Here is a 13,238-nt window from a genome sequence, read left to right on the forward strand (position 1 = left end):
CTCTTCTATCCAGACTTGATCAGCCTTTCGTTTTTTCTTCCTTTCAAGATTCTTTCTCTTGGGACTTCCCTGGCGGTCCAGTGGTTAAGACTTCACTACCCAATGCAGGGCTGCGAGTTTGATCCCTGGTCAAGGGGCTAAGATCCCACGTGCCTCGGGGCCAAAAAGCAAAACGTAAGACAGAAGCAATATTGTAACACATTCAACAGAGACTTTAGAAATGGTCCATATAAGAAATACTAAAGGAAAAAGGTTCTTTTTTTTTTTAAGGCTACAAACTTTAATGTGACTTACTACATGTCAATTACGGTGCTACCTAACACAGACCCATTAGCAGGCAGCATCTCCTATGGTCGTCCAACACTTTAGGGAAGTAGGTGCTATGATATTCCTACTGTAAGAAGATGAAGAAACTGGGGCTCAGAGAGGTTAAATGATGTCTCCAGGATGCCTGATGCAGTCTCCCACCCTGTTAACCACCATCCCAACCAGACCCTACACTAACAGGGCGCTCACTCTGCACAAGGCGCCATTCCATGCTTCTTTTATAGTGACTCATCCAGCTCTCACTACAGCCCGTGTAGGGGCACTGTTACCCCCTTTTAACAGATGGGGAAACGGAGGCTCGGAATGCGCATGTCACTCGCCGGGGGCTCACCCTGCTGGTGAGTGGTGGGGTGTGTGTTTCACTTCTGACGTCTTGTGATGCAATAGGAAGACGTTCCTCCCTTTGGGTTTTGTTTCTCCCTGGAAATCTCCTGCGAGGGAAGGCCCAGGGTAGGATGCCAGGGTTCTGAGAATAGTCTCTGAGCTGAGCTGGGATGGGATGCCAGGGACAGCCGCATCTCTGCAGCTCCGGAGATGGGGAGGGCGGAGGGGAGGATGATGAGACAGCAGCCGCAAGCCTGGGGTTGGGCCAGGGAAGGCCTCAGAGCCCACTGGTGGGTTGGCACCCCCGAGCTGGGCTGAGCGCCAAGTGTGGCTTCAAGGGGACCAGACGAACATGGTCCTCGGGAGACGAGAAAGCCGGCGGGGGTGGGCTGGCATGACCTCAGCCTTCAGATCTGAGAAGGGCTGTTCTGTGGACGAGGGGATGTAGGAAGCGGCTCTCCTGAGAGCCAGGCAAGAAAAAGTAGGTTTGTGTTTGGGCAGCAGCAGTGGGATTTCAGGGAGAAAGAGACATCCCCGATGGTTTACAATGCCTGACCATGACAGAGGGTGGCTGTGGGACCTCGCCTAGCAAAGTGGCCTCTAGATAGAGGAGATGGGCCACCCCAAAGCTGGCCTCTTTGTTGTCTCTGCCCCTAACCTTCTGAAACCCCATCCATTCTTTAAGGCCTTGGTTCCATTGCCACCTCCTCCATGGAGCCCTTCCTGACTGACCAGTACCCGCACACCCATAGAATCACAGTTCTGTTCTGAGGGTACAAAGCCTGGGTTCTCTGAGGTCCAGGCCAGTCCACACTCCTTGAGGGCTGGGGTCCCCAGAGGGCCAAGGTTCAGACCGGGTGATAAAAGCCTCAGACACTCTGGAAGCCAGCCCAGTCAGTCCAGGGACCTGTCTCCCCATTAACCCCATTCTTATGGCAAACATACCTTCCCTAGTGTCCATCTGGCCTTGGGCATTGGAGGTCTTGCTGGTGTGATGCCTCCTGGCCATAGCAGCTTCTTGCACTAATGCACCTCTCAGATGTTCACAAGATGCTTACGGGACACTTGGCATGTACCAGGCACCGTTTCCAGGGATTAGCTGGTTTAATCCTCCCAACGGCCCTTCAAGTCCGTGTTACCATTACTGCCACGTTACAGAGTAGGGACTGGAGGCCCCAGTCCTCGGCAGCTAAGGACCCAACTGCTACTGGATGGACCACAGCGTTGAAACCCCGGGCAGGTGTCAGAGTCTGGGATTTGTCTCCATCTTGCTCTCAACAAGACATTGTCAAGCACGTTCTTGTTCCTTTGTACCTCCTGTAGCCCTTAGCAGATGTCCCTGCAGAGTAGTTGCTAAAGACATATGGGCTTACTGATTGTTCAAAGACTCTTCTAGTCTGCTTTTCCAGTGATCTGTGAGTTTGGGTGCTTTTTCTTTTTTGGCCATGCTGTGAGGTTTGTGCTCACTCTTAGCAATATAGCCTGGAGTCCTAACCACTGGACCACGAGGAAATTCCTGAGTTCAGATGCTTTTGAGAGGACAAAATAGTATTGAGTCCTTGCTGGACAAAAGCCAGGTACTCCTTGGGAGAAGTGAGAGACTTCCATGCATTTTATTCCAAGTCTTCAGGGTAACTGTGACACACACACACACTGTATATTTATATATATATATGTATGTATGTATTTGGTCTTTGTCCCCAGTTCCCAACCCATAGCTTCTTACTTCCTTGGAATTTCCCAAGCGATAGGTGTGTCTTTTGTTATCATGAGGCCACTCCCGGTGGGCGGGGGGGAGGGGGTCCCCTAGAGAACTTCAGGACGGGGCTAGTCACCAAAGAGACCAAGGTTAGAGGGTTGGAACTTTGGGTCCCATCCCCCCTCCTCCTGATGGGGGAGGAGGCTGGGGATTGAGTTCATCACCCATGGCCGATGACTTAATCAACCACGCCTGGGAAGGCAATGCAACCCAGCTCCACGGGGACAGAAGGTTCCATGCTTGGGACCCTTCCAGACCACACCCTCTAGACATCTTCATCTGGTTGTCTGTTTGGATCCTTTATCATATCTTTCATGTACGTGCTAAGTCGCTTCGGTGGTGTCTGACTCTTTGTGACCCCGTGGCTCCTCTGTCCATGGGGTTCTCCACCCAGGAATTCTGGAGTGGGTTGCTATGCCCTCCTGCAGGAGATCTTCCCCACTCAGGGATCAAACCCAAACCTCTTAAGTCTCCTGCATTGGCAGTTGGGTTCTTTACCACTAGCGCCACCTGGGAAGCCTAGTATGGTTCATTAATAAACCAGTAATAGTGTGTAAATTGCTCCTGAGTTCTGTGAGCTGTTCTAGCAATGATCAAACCCCAGGAGGAGGCTGTGGGAACCCCTGAATTTATGGCCAGTTGGTCAGGAGTCCAGATGGCACCCCATCTGACCCGGGCAAGTCTTGTTGGCTGAGCTCTTCCCTTCAGGGTCTGTGCTAAAACCCTGTGGTCACTGTCAGAACTGAACTGACTTTTCGGACCCCCACTTGGCTTCAGGGAAGTTGGTTGGCGTGGGGATAAAGCCTGCATACTTGGGGTCACAAGTACAGTGAATGAACACAGTCCATCGTGGCAGAGAAAAATGGGAAGACAGCCCACGTCAGTTGATTGATAGACTCAGCCAAACCAGAACATTGTGTTAACTGCTCTCCTGTCCTCCACTTGTAGGAGGATATACGATGAAACTGGCTCCCATGAGGATTGATGTTGAACTTCATTTACCTTCCAGAAGATGCCCAGCAGACTGGACTTGATCTCTACCTACTCTGCCTACATTTCCAGTCCGGGGCAGTCAGACCTGATGCTCGGCGGTGACCTGAAATCAGAAGAAACCTCTCGCCAAGCTCACCAAGAAGGTAGTATTTGTTCCTGCGTGGTGGTTAAGCTAGGAAAGCAGACACCTGGCTTTGAGTGGTTTTTTTTTTTTTTTTTTTTCAGATTATCCTTAAGCTCTTAGAAATGAAGTTTGGAAGAACTTCTCCAGACTCTGTAGGTGTTGGTCAATGGACCTTAACAAAGAGATCGAAAAGCCTGGAAGAAATTGAGGCAGAGGGCACACCCTTCACCAAAACATTTGTTATACTGACCCAGACACTTTCCCGTGGTGATTCTTTAAATTGAGAGCATTGCGGATACATTGTAAACGGCTTCGTTCACTTGAAAGTGAGATTTGTGTGTTCCGTTCAGAGAACCTGGTGAAGTGTAATTGATTTTGAAATCCTCGAAGATCATAGCATGTTCAAGCTGAAAGGAGCATTTCAGCTTCCTGCCCCTCCTTTACAGGAGAAATGACACAGCAACCCGAGATATGAAGTGATGATGGCTGCACAAAGCTTTGTCCTCTGCAGGCCGTCCAGTTTCCGGCATCCCCCCGAAACTGGGCACCTTCTTTGCATCCCAGCTACCTGACTGTTCCGTGAGGACTCTCTACATGGTCCTCAGATGCCCTCATGGATGCTTAATCGTTGATCCCCTTCTGGATTTTTTCTTTTGGTATTGTTTTTATGGAAAGTTTTCAGACATAAAGGTAGAGAATACAATATAAATAACTCCCATGTGCCTTCACCCAGCTTCTACAATTATTAACATATGGTCAACCTTCTTTTATCTATACCCAGCTCCAGATTCCACTCCTGCAATGAAGATTTTGAAAGCAAATCCAAACATCAAGTGATATCATCTGTAAACACTCCACGTGCACCCATGGAAGAAATCTCTCATGTGTACATGCCTACATATCTGCAGTACACTGATTATAACTAATAAAATGAACAGTAACTCAATATCCAATTTTCCCCACTGTTTGCCTGTCGCTCTTTAGCGATTCATCTGTTAGAATAAGGATGCAGTGGAAATTTGGGCCCCAGTACTCATTCAAAGTTCTTGCATGAGGTTGTTTGTTGAACGAGAGGAAATAAATTACATGATAAAGATGTGCACTGTGTCCTAAGTCACTTTAGTCATGTCTGACTCTGTGCGACCCTGTAGACTGTAGCCCTCCAGGTTCCTCTGTTTGTGGGATTCTCCAGGCAAGAATACTGAGTGGGTTGCTATGCCCTCCTGCAGGGGATCTCCCCATCCTAGGGATCAAACCCACTTCTCTTACATCTCCTTCATTGGCAGGCGGGTTCTTTACCACTATCACCACCTGGGAAGCCCTTAATAAAGATACTTTGTCATAATGATAGATCACAGTTAGCTACGCCTTTACATTTCCTAAGCAGAAGACCCCTGACCTTCGGGTCAGATGGAATAGATGGGTGTCATTTGCCTCCTGCAGAGATAACCAAGGCTTGGAGATGCTTCAGGATCCAATTAGTGATCAAGCTTAGACTACCTGTTTCCTGATGACAACAAAGCCTTGTGATCACCTCCATCTCATTAAAATTTGAGCCTCTACTTTTAAAGGGGGAGGCTCAAGAGATTCTCACCCTCTTTGAAACACATTTTATGGAGAAGCTCCTGAAACCTTCACAGCAACCCTGTGATGTAAGGGCCTTCATTCTTACTCTGCTGGAGCATCCCAGGCACAGAGAGGTTGAAAAATTTCCTCAAGGTCACACAGCACCACCACTTAAACCTACCTCTGTCATTAGTATGAGCTTCCCTGGTGGCTCAGATGGTAAAGAATCTGCCTGCAACTGCAGGAGACTCAGATATGATCCCTGAATCGGGAAGATCTCCTGGAGAAAGGAATCACTACTCACTCCAGTATTCTTGCCTAGAGAATTGCATGGACAGTCCATGGAGTCACAAAGAGTCAGACACAACTGAGCGACTAACACTTTATTTTCAGTTGATTACAAGGCAACTGTAATTTTCAGTGTTGAAAAGGCGATTCAATGAACTTTATCATTTTTCCCTTTTATTTTTTAAAAAATAAAAAAATATTGATTGGCTGTGTTGAGATCTGCGTTGCATCTTGAAGATCTTTCTTTGTGGCACGTAGGCCCAGTAGTTGTAGCCTGCAGGCCCAGTTGCCCCACGGCACGTGGGGTCTTAGTTCTCAGTCCAGGGATTGAACCCGTGTCCTCTGCATTGTGAGGCGGAGTCTTAACCACTGGACCACCAGGAAAGTCCCTTTTTCCCCATTAGAATGTGGCTTTGATTTATGAAATAAAGTGCCATTTAAAGTGATGTCGACTGTTCGGACATTTCATCAACGCAGATGTGATTTTTCCTTTATCCAAGTTTTACACGACTCCTGACTCAATCATCAAGAGCTGAAAATAAATCCTAGACTGGGGACCTGTCTGCCCCCACCTTCTGCAGCCATGGGTAACGTCACAGAGTTCCCGCCATGGCCAGGCCCCGATTACTCTGTCCTGGGCCTTCAGGAGCAATCAAAGCCCTTTTTAGAAAATATTTCCTGGTCGTCTGTGGCCTTGGATGGACAGAGTTTTCCACTAGGCCTTTTTTTTTTTTTTCCGCCACACTGGCCCTTAAGAAGATGTTACTCAAGACTCCACACCTACTTCAAACATTTTTAGGGGCCTTGGCTGGGGCTTCGGGTGCGACTGCCAGGAACCCTACAGGGGGTGGAGCCCCGACTTGGGGCCTAGCCTCTGTCTCGGGACTCAGCGCCTGGGGGCCCACTGTTGCTGGGGTGACTTTCTCCCAGGGCCCCCATACAGCTTATTCTGATCAGGCAGCTGCCCTGACTGCTTCTCCCGTGTTTTTGTCCCTGGTAGGATAGACCCCTCCTCCCCTTCCCCCTTTTTTAAGGGCTTTCTCCCCAAGTCTGTCTGTCAGGGAACAGCTGTGCTCTGATATTAGATAGAATGTTTTCTGTGCTCACCGCGCGCCTAGGAACAAAAGGGTTTTAAGAACCCTGATAAATGAACAAGGTCCTTGGGAAGATGAAATGTTACCAGCGTTGCGAACAATTACAATCCTTGTGCATCTCGGAGGCTCTGGCCTCTGCAAAGCTGAGGGCCAGCCGGGCATTTGGTGGTGGAGCCTTGGAGACTGGGAGTTTTTTTCAGCCCCGTCTGGACCCGATATGGGAAAGTTGCTCAGAAGGTGGCCTTTTCACTGGCATCAAAGCCCCCGGCTGCTTTCTCACCGCCGCTTGTCCGGGGCTGAGGCCCTACTGGGTGTGGAGTGGGGCAGGTTCCAGGTATTCTGTGAGCACCAAGGCCACGGCTGGGCTTTCTGGTTTCTGAGATCTGCCAGGTGGGGGTGTTGGGGTCCTTTCCTGCCCCGAAGCACGCCCAGCATCGTTGGTTACCCGCTGCCCACCTGTAGGTACCAGGCTGAGCCCTGGCCGGTGGCCTGTTCCATCAGTAGAGCAGCTGGTGACATCTGAGTCCCCACCCTTGGCTTTCCAACATGGAAAGTGAAGCTTGGGGAAGTTAAGGGATTGACCCAAGGTCCTAGCAAGCAAGGGGTCAAGACAGCTTTTAAACATACAGTTGGGGGATCCCAGGAAGGACAGGGAAGCCTGGCGTGTGCAGTCCATGGGATCGCAAAAAATCAGACATGACCTAGGGACTGAACAGCAACAAAAGAGCCTTGGCTTCTTTGATAAAAGTGGCATCGCTGGGTGTCTGGCCAGGGCGGCTAGACAGGGAGGGGTTCCTACGCTGTTCTGTGGTCCCACTTCCACAGAGGACTCCTTCTCACTGGATCCTCTCCTTTCTTTCTTTTAAATTTAATTTGTCAAGGAAATTTTTGGCTGTACTGAGTCCTTGCTGCTTTGCACAGGTTTTTCTCTAGTTGTGGCAAGCGAGTGCCTTTCCTCATTGCAGGCTTCTCATTGAAGTGGCTTCTCCTGTTGCAGAGCAGGGCTCAGGGTACATGGGCTTCAGCAGTTGTGGTGCACAGGCTCCTGTGGCACATGGGATCTTCTGGCCCAGGGATCGAACCCACGTCCCCTGCAGTGGCAGGCGGATTCTTAACCGCTGGACCATCAGGGAAGCCCCTCTCCTCTCTTTAAACCTTTCTCTTCACCCCACCTGCCTCCATCCACAGCCCTGAAGGATGTATTCTGGTCCTTAACGCACCCTTTCAAGGTTATCTGACCCCAGTCTACTTGTCTAGGTTAATTTGTCCCCTAGTCCATGGCCCACCCCAGACATTCACTCCCCAGCCCAGGCTTCTTCCTGGTACCGCCCCACGTGGGAACAGAAAGGTCAAGGCATGAAGTAAAATGACAGATGGAAAGAAAAGCCGCTCCCAGCCTCTGAGCCCCATGAAATCCTTCATTATGGGATTTCCCTTGTCCGGGCTGCAAGGAGAAGCCTGAAGGCTCACAGCAAAAATCTGTAACTTGTAAGGGCACCGTCCACATAGGTGCTGCTCATCACAGTGGGGGCATCTGATAAGTGGCCCCACGGGTGGGGGCCAGCGAGGTGATGGACTAGGAGGAGGAGAGGGGAGAAGAAAGAAAAGAGGGAAACCATCAGCCTCCTGATTTCATTTCCTACCTGTTGGCATCCCGCCTGCTCTCTCTTCCACTGAGATTCAAAGGTCTTTTAAAAGTGCAGCAGGAAGGATTTAGGCTAGACTCTAAGTAGAGCCTGAGACCCGAGAATTGATCAAGGCACTCCCTTCTCTGGAAACATGTAAGACCAGGGTGTAGATTCACCACTGGCAGAATTTAGGTGACTTCGGTTCTGTGGATTCAGGAATGAGCCTGCTGCCTTGGAGGGGTCTCTTCTCAAGCCAGTTGGGGTCAAGTTAACAAGTACACGCGAGAAACTGCCAAGAGGTGGACACGTCGCAGGAGCAAGCCCCCGCAACTGTTGTCTCCAGGCCCACAAGGGCACATGTCTTCCTCTTCTGCCCTCTTCCTCCCCCAGTTCTCTTAATTTTCTTTACCCTCTGAAGCTTCCCATTCCTTCTATGGAAAAACACAGACAAAGCATCTTTCTTTGGGGGTTTATCACATCAATCAAGAGATTTGCCCAGGACACAGAGCACATGTTTCCAGCAAGTGGGGAGGCAAGGGTGGGTCTTGGTGCCCAGACGTGGTGAGGTTGCCCAAGAGGAAGTGAATTACTGTCTCCCCGCTGCCCCACCAGCTCCCTACATGGGGCACCTCCAGGGTCTTTTCTGAAAAAGGGAAGCTGTGAAAAGTGCAAAGACATTTTTGCTGTGACTTCTGGGAGTACGCTGTATCACCCAGAGAGGGTATGGGGCTAAGGACATGGCTTGCGGAGGACTCGGGGGTTCCCTGCCAGCGACCCTAACGTGGGACCTTGGACAAGTCATTTCACCCTCTTTGGCCTCAGTTTCTCCTCTGACCAAACAGGATTAATCTTAATTATTCTAGGAACCAATGGGGACCATGTGGAATAAAATTTTAGAAAGTTCTTTGAAATGTGGAAGTGGACCCTTTAAGAGTGATGTTTGCTATTCGGGATTTCAGAGTGGGGGGAGGAATAGGAACCAGCAGTAGGCCACGCACCCCTCGGGCCAGGATCTGCCAGGCCTTGGTCCAGGCAGTGACCGTGCCCGCCAGAAGTCGTGGGAGGAAAGGGGTCCCGAAGCCAGCAGCCTTTGGAACCGCGGCCGCAGACACCGCCCACCTCCCTCCTTGCCTGGGCCGCTCCAAACCCCAGGAAAGTCAGAGTTTCTGTGGCAACTTAAGCCGTGCCTGCTGGACCAGACTGGGCTGGGGGTGGGGCTGCGCTCTGCCAAATGGTGGGCTTGGAGGGGGAGCGACAGCTGGAGGGTAGAGAGCTGTGTGGGGGTGTGGGGGCGGGCTGGAGCCCTTCCCCTGCCAGCCCTACCAGGCCTGGGCACTGCCGCCTGCTCTCAGCACAACCCACGTGGGTAGAGGGACCCCAGGTGGGGGCAGGGTGGGGCTCTGGGAGCCTGAGTAGGGGATGTCAGAGCGATATGGGGACTCCCCAGGTGTGCACTGCCTGCAGAGACCAAAAGAGCGGGGAGTCCAGCCTGCCTGTCCTGGTGACTTCTTCCTCCAGTGGAAGATGCTTCTCGCTTGGCTAGAATCCCAAGAAAGACCGTGGACTCGCCTGCTGCTCCTAGTGTCTAAAGACGCCCCCACCTCCAGACACATCCCCCCACACTCCCACTCCCGCCTTCCCTGTGCACATTCCCCCACGGCTCTACTGTCTGGGGGTCACACAGTGGAGAGGACTTTCCAGTTTGCCCCATGGACACAAGCATGATCTCTCTCTCTCTCTCCCCTCCACACCCCTGCCTGACCCCCCAGCCAAGCAGGAACCTCCCTGTGTCCCAATGACACATGTCACAGGGCAGGGCAGTGACGTGGAGGCCACAGAAATGTCTGCCCGAGGTGTGACCACCGCCACTCAGGACTCTGGGCTTCCATGGCAGCCGTCCAGACACAACTTTATCCTCCTAGACACTGGGGAGCAGCGTTTAGATCCTGGCTCCTGACATCAACTGGCCTCTCATAATTTAAATGACACATACCATGGTTTTTAGGGCTTCCTGGTGGCTCAAATGGTGCAGAATCGGGTTTGATCCCTGGGTAGGGAAGATCCCCTGGAGAAAGGAATGGCAACCCACTCCAGTATTCTTGCCTGGAGAATCCCATGGACAGAGGAGCCTTGCGGGCTACAGTCCATGGGGTCACAAAGAGTCAGACAGGACTGAGCAACTATTTTCAGAAAACAAGACAGTTTTAAAAACCCAGATAGATGGTAGCATCTACTTGGAGCCACTGAACCTAGGTCATTGTCTTCACGGGCCCAAGGAGTCCCCAGTACTTGTTTCAATCCGTCCACTGGGCATTCCCACCCCAGCCCCACTCAGGGTCATGGCGGGGAGGATGGCTTTGCTTCTCTGGGCCTCAGGTTATTCATCTGGAAAGGAGGGAGATGGGCTGGTTTTCCATGACAAGAGGAATAATGATGCTAGGTCCATTGTGCTTGCTATGTACCCTGCATTTCTTTCCTTTAATACACACATACACACTCACACGTATAATTCTTGTCGGTAAAGTCTTCATCTTAAATGCCTCTTGCCCATCACTCATCTTAAGTTTCACAAACTGTCCATTTCTCCTCCAAGCCCCTCTCATCTGTTGACTTGCGCCTTTCATTGGCATCCCTGCCCCCTGCCTCACCCACAGAGGATGAGATGGTTGGATGGCATCACCGACTCAATGGACATGAGTTTGAACAAACTCCAGGAGATAGTGGAGGACAGGGAAGCCTGGCATGCTGCAGTCCATGGGAGAGCAAAGAGTCGGACACGACTGAGCGACTGAACAGCAGCAACCCCTGCCATTAGCGGTTCAGCCCTTCTGGTGTTTTCCTGGAGGATTCTCATCTCCACCGTGGGGACCTTCACCCACATACTTCTTTCTGAGGCCCTTTTCTCCTCCTTTGTGTGATACAAAGGACATACAGCCCAAAACTCTGCAGCTGCCCCGTGCCCAGGCTACTGAGTAGGTGCCACTGCCAAACGATGGGTGATAATTATTGGGGGTGGTTGTCCTGTTCTCCTGCCTTTCTACAGATGAGGAAACTAAGGCTCGGAGAGGTGAAGGCTCTTGCTTGTGCAGCTGGTCACGGATGGAGACGTGGGCGGAAGCCACGTCTTGCCGACGTCTTGCTCACTGCCCCTCCCTGCCCCCAGTTGGTCACTCATGCACCTTGGGGGCGCTGTGATATTTATAGCCTCTGGTTTCTTACAAGATGCTCCTTGGGGCCAGCGAGACGCCTGTCTTCCCAGGAAACTCCTATTCATGCGCCACGTTCTTGCTCAGGCATTTTCTCTTCTCCTTTGCGAAATCTCCCCAGACCACCTTCCACAGTTGGAGGTATTATCCCCTTGCCCGCGATTAACACTGTTCCTTTCACCCCTCTGTTATTCCATCCATTTCATCACACAGTCATCATTTTAAAATTTTTGGCTGCCCCACGTGGCATGTGAGATCTTAGTTCCTTGACCAGGGGCCGAACCACGAGCTCTACATTGGAAGTGAGGAGTCCTAACCACTGGACCCCCAGGGAAGTCCCACACAGTCATCACTGAATCTCCTGTCTGCCTCCTCTCTGCCTCTGTGAGCATTTGAGGATGGGGACCAGGTTTTGCGGGTCATTGGACCCCTAATCCCAGTGAGTACGTGCGCGCACATGTACTAAAGTTTCCCAAGTGCTGAGTGCTTTACATGGATTATCTTACTGAACTTACCCAATGACCTTAGTGGATATCGTTTCCTCCCTTTTACAGATGATGGAAATTGAGAATGAGGGAGCTGCAGTAGCTGCTGAAGTTTAATCATTTTAATTTATGGATGCAGGGGTACTGGGAGACTAGTCTGAAGCTGGGTTTCAAAATGCGTTGTTTTCACTTTATACCTCGTGTGTTTGGGTGTGTGATAAAGAATCTGCCTGACAACGCAGGACACATAAGAGATGCAGGTTCGATTCCTGGGTGGGGAAGATTCCCTGGAGGAGAAAAAGGCAAGCCACTCCAGTACTCCTGCCTGGGAAATCCCATGGACGGAGGAGCCTGGCGAGCTACAGTCCACAGGGTCACAAAATAATCGGACATGACTTAGCGACTGCGCACACAAACACCCACGACAATTGTGAGGACTAAAGCCTTCCCTTGGCGCCACCTCTAGACGGACTGAGTCCTGCGGCTGGAAAGTAGCAGAGTCAGGATCTGGTGGGAGCCAGAGACCCTCAAGATGGGTGCTGGGGGCCGTTAGTCGGGTGTCACTAGGTAATGAGGTGTTAGCATGTAGTTTACAAGAAGAAACCCAAATGAATCAGTAGGTTTCTAGCTTGTAGGTTAATAGGAGAAATAAGTCATTAAAATGTACATAATGATGCATACACAAAGGCCACACCCAGCAGGTGCATAAAGACAGCAGCTGAGCAGAAATCAGAGTGTGGAGCAAAGCTGCTGTTGGGGGAGCTGGGCAAGTGGGTTGGTTTCTGGGTAAAAGGGCGTATGAGTCAAAGTTTTAAAGAGAAGGAGGAGGAGACGGGCTGTCCCGCTAGGCGGGCCCTGCCTCCCTGTGGGTTCCGGCTTCCTCACACAGAGCGGGGACTCATGCAGTGGTCTCAAGACCCCTCCCAGTGTTGCTAATTTATGACTCTGGGTTGGTTTTCAAAGCGGAGAAGATAATGCACACACACAGCACTCAGACTCTCCGGCAATTCCTGTGATTTTTAAAAGATTTCTTTTAATAAATCTTTTAAGATTTCTTTCTTGGAGAACAACCGCTCAGACTTGCTCGTGGCCAGCTTTCCATGAGGAGCCAGTTTCCCTCCAGCCCTGTCCAGGCGGTGCATGGATTTTAATATTCAATAGATTCGGGAAAGTCAGCTGCAAGAAAAGAACCACCAGTGCTCCCAAACCAGACAGAATGGGTCTGAGGTCCCTCATGTGTGTGCTGTGCTCAGTCGTGTCCAACTCTGCAACCCCATGGACCGTAGCCCTGCCCCAGGCTCATGTGTTCATGGGATTTCCCAGGCAAGTATACTGGAGTGGGTTGCCACTTCCTTCTCCAGGGAGTCTTCCCAACTCAGGGATCAAACCCACGTTTCCTGCTTGGCAAGTGGATTCTTTCCCACTGAGCCTTGGGGAAGCTTGA

At 51.0% G+C, this 13,238-nt stretch overlaps 1 long non-coding RNA gene across 1 annotated transcript; it reads left to right on the forward strand.

The window, feature by feature from the left end:
- Positions 1–3,404: 3,404 nt before the first annotated feature.
- On the forward strand, positions 3,405–4,623 carry LOC104992218. Its single transcript, XR_825676.1, has 2 exons — positions 3,405–3,546; positions 3,629–4,623. It is a non-coding gene; the product is annotated as an uncharacterized LOC104992218 (long non-coding RNA).
- The last annotated feature ends 8,615 nt before the right edge of the window (positions 4,624–13,238 follow it).

The sequence above is a fragment of the Bison bison genome, unplaced genomic scaffold (genome assembly GCF_000754665.1).
Source record: "Bison bison bison isolate TAMUID 2011002044 unplaced genomic scaffold, Bison_UMD1.0 scf7180017864213, whole genome shotgun sequence".
In the NCBI taxonomy this organism is placed as follows: Eukaryota; Metazoa; Chordata; class Mammalia; order Artiodactyla; family Bovidae; genus Bison; species Bison bison.